This window comes from Saccoglossus kowalevskii, chromosome 12 (genome assembly GCF_978046115.1).
Source record: "Saccoglossus kowalevskii chromosome 12, keSacKowa6.1, whole genome shotgun sequence".
NCBI lineage: Eukaryota > Metazoa > Hemichordata > Enteropneusta > Harrimaniidae > Saccoglossus > Saccoglossus kowalevskii.
This window is the reverse complement of record NC_140652.1, coordinates 22,844,712-22,848,565: the sequence shown is the minus strand read 5'-3', so window position 1 is coordinate 22,848,565 and position 3,854 is coordinate 22,844,712. Positions and strand designations below refer to the sequence as shown.

At 36.2% G+C, this 3,854-nt stretch overlaps 1 long non-coding RNA gene across 1 annotated transcript; it reads right to left on the bottom strand.

Moving 5' to 3' along the window:
• Positions 1 to 1,125: 1,125 nt before the first annotated feature.
• LOC146735638 (uncharacterized) lies at positions 1,126 to 1,920 on the bottom strand. Its single transcript, XR_014931155.1, has 2 exons — positions 1,762 to 1,920; positions 1,126 to 1,434 (listed from the first exon to the last, which is right to left on the bottom strand). It is a non-coding gene; the product is annotated as an uncharacterized LOC146735638 (long non-coding RNA).
• Positions 1,921 to 3,854: the final 1,934 nt, after the last annotated feature.

Below are 3,854 nucleotides of genomic sequence, written 5' to 3'. Positions count from 1 at the left end.
CATTCGAATTTCCCGCTAGTGCATGCTGGGTTGACAGACCAATAGAACCCTTTAGGTGGACATTAAGTATTGACTAGAGGTATCCAATTTTTACCATTGGTGGTCTGTTTTTATAATGAATCAAGCCCCGAAAATTTTATTAACCTCAATTCGTTTAAATAATATGACGGTTCTAACGACTAAGACCCTACAGCAGGTTAACATTTAGTTGTTGAATAGATCGCAATATTTTACAGTCTCTTAGGTGGTCCTAAATATAGTTTTCCTCTACCGATCGTTTGATCTCGGAAGGCTTGAACAAGTAAGTTTTTGTGAAATTCATACCCGTTGTGTGATTTCTGTCGCTGATACATAACAAGCATACGTATAATTGTTGTCCCAGTACATTTGTGCAATTATGTTATGTCGGAGAATTGAAGCGCGGAACAAGACAACAACGTTTTTAATTTACTTACTCTGCCTTTGTTTTTGAATTTCCCTCCTCGGTAATCCGAGATCCGGTCCGAAATGTTGATGCTGTCAGTGTGTGACATGAGATCGCCATTGGCCACTAGAAACAACTATTTTGGATTCAAATTATAGATATATTAATCAGAATTACGCACGAGTCACGAGTCGATTAGCAATATCCCTGGGCACAGATAGAAACCAAGTTACTTTCACAACAAATCTAGTCTGTGCCTGGGAAATTATTAGATTTTTACCATTTATTTATTTATTTTATTTTTTAGTCCAATAACAAGTTTTAATATCATTTCGAAGGTGGATTGCTTGTGTGTTTGAATATGTAGAGCTTTTATTATTTCCATAGTTTGACCAGTTCGTGGATTTATACAATCAATTGAGGGCTGAAAATTCACATAATTTGATCAGTACTATATATTATATTTTCTTTCTTATTTTTTCATCACTACTTCATTACTTGACTAAAAATACATGGCCGCCATGCATCCTACATTTCAAAAATTCTTTTTTACCTTAAAATTTTAAAATAAAAATTCCTGTGACATACATAAGCAGTGTTCTCCCCAGAATAATGTATCAGAGTGGCGGCTAATTTGCATATAATTTACATATCATTAGCATATGTCTGGAGATAAAGAAAACAATAATGTCAGGCTTGCATGGATGAAATTGTGTCTTTATTTTTTAACAAATTTATGTACAAGATTAAATGAATCTGCTGCTGTGTGATTTCTATGTAATGTTGATTCTTCGGACTTTCATGGAAGCCCAGTGATCTGCAGCTTTTGAGAATGCCGTGATTTTCTTTGCTTCCCACTTCTAATGACATGGCCTTCTTGTGCATCTCCGAGTGTGCGTGTTTATCGATAGCATATTTCGTAATATTTATACATGGCATAGAATTCCATACCAAAGAACTATTTCTGAATGTTTTTAAGTTGAATTTTCCACATATGTGACACAGCATTCCTAAAAGATAAGAAATAGGAGCGAATCAATACTTGTATTTAAAAAATATCGTCACGATCAACACGAAAATAAACAAATTGCCACCATTTTGAAAAGTCGCTAAACTAAAAAATTGCCACGATAAAATTTACCCAACTATTTCAAAACACAATACTAGTATTAGTTATTTTGATAAATCGTAGCCAACAATTTTTGAATTTCCAGAAAGAAAGTCGTTTCCAAAAAAATGTTTCGACGATCGGCAAAAAATGAAGCCATACAAAAGTTTACTAAACTAGGTCAAAATACGCTTCCAAGTAAAACGCTACAAATAAATACTTTTTTTACCTTTGCCATCGGATGTTTCTCTCAGCCACGTATATTTTGTTGTCCATTGTGCATCAAATCCAGAGTTTATTTTTTTGCACCTTTCGTTGTAACATCATCTTGTACCACTGCCGACAGGGGTACTGGTGACCGCGTTGCTGGTGGGTTTATCGCTCGCGACCAGGGGCCCAGCAGGGCGTTCTACGCGGAACCACGACGTAATATTTCTGCTGTTTGACATCGTTGCTTCTTCCAGCCGAATATGCTACTGAGAAAATACTCGCTATTACCCCAATTAAATAGGGCGAAAGTGTTTATTGTCGAAGTACGAAGCTGTATTAGTCCATTGTCTTTGCGTAACATGTTTCCATTCACACCTGATTTGGCTCACAGTACCGGACGCTGATGACGCTGACTCACAGATTCGCACGTGTATTTACAAGCTAAAACAAAGAGTAACAGGAAATGCCACAGAGTAGCGGGCAATCTCTCAGAGAAGCGGGCAATCTCTCAGAGTAGCGGCATAAATAATAGAGGAGCGGCCCCGCTACGCTAAAACGCTTTGGGGAGAACACTGATAAGACATACATGTAAGTTTATTTTTGTAATTAAAAATCGTAAAATTAGCAAGATACCACACTGTAGAAATTTATATATTTTGAGATAAGAACTGGGCCATTGAAATAGGCAATGCATTGATTTCATATCGGCAGAGTTGGAAATCTTTCTTTTTAAGTTGATTAGCAATGTATGAGAAATTAGAAAAAAACTTTCACCATAAGTGGCACCATTACAGCTGTTCTGAGAATTATTCGGACAGTCAGTTAGCAAAATGACCTGCAGCTTTGCAAAACACTTTGGTCTTTGCCCAATCTAGACTTGTCGGCGCCACTTGAGTGACGGGCGCATGGTTTGGGATTACTATTTCATAGGGGTTGTCGGCTTGGTGAATTGTAAGTATTATCTAGCGTGCATTTACAGCAACCATTCTTTATTTTTTTTTAATTATATTGTAATTATTTTCAGTAATTTTGAAAATCACAAGTTGGGTGTTGCTTAAATCTGTCGAAAAATGTCAACCCCCTCGCTCATTTTAGTCAGTTGTAGTTGTACGGTTGTTATACCCCGTCATTTTCAAACTGCAGTTGAAAAAGTGATTCGATCAAGGAAGGCACTTTTGATTTGACAAAATCCATCAAACCGTTATAATAAAGTTTTCCGTCTGTGTATCCCTGACGTACTCTCCCACCTCGGTATAAAATCTGAATTTGACATAATGCACCAGTAATGTAAAAACAACTTTTAGCTTGGCGCAAAACTGTCGCAAAACTGCAGAAACTTTACTTTGAGCCTTCTCGCCAGCGACGAGTTCATTACTACCTGGGGTTACTCAACACTAGGGAGTTGTTTTGTAAATTACGCGATGTCAGCTAGACTCAGATGGTTATAACAATTTAAAATAACACTTTGAATGCATATACATATAACCTGTTATTATATGGTAACCAACGCGTGTCGTTTTGAAAACAGCGTTTTACCCGCATCTTGCAAGATAATGGAATGATTCCAATTGTGGGCGTGCCAATACAACGGCGCCATCAAGTCTAGATTGGAAAAGACCCAAGTGTTTTGCAAAGTTCCAACATATATTGCTAACTGACTGTCCAAATAATTCTCAGAACGGCTGTAAGTGTAGAACTAAGCAACTAAGTACTTTGTAAAGTTTCGAGTCATCTTGCGAATTGATTGTCCGAATAATTCTCATAACCGATGTAATACCAGTGAGTAGTACTGATCAAATTATTTTAATTTTTATTCCAACAATTGACCATGGTATTAACCTTTTCACCACCAGTTCCCTCTTTTCATCACAAATTCACAAAATAGTCCAGTTTATAGTCTGCACTTTCCTTCAGATGATTGGGACAAAAATAGCTAAATTTTTTGAGTAAAAACCAAAAATAAACTCAAATTTTATCTGTTGGCTTCAAAATTAGAGTTCATTTCTAAAAATATTAAAGAATATAAGAAAAAATGCAGAAAAAAATTGGGCGACTAAGTCTTGTGGTGAAAACGTTAAATTGCTGTTTGTATTCTCTTCTATATAGGTAACA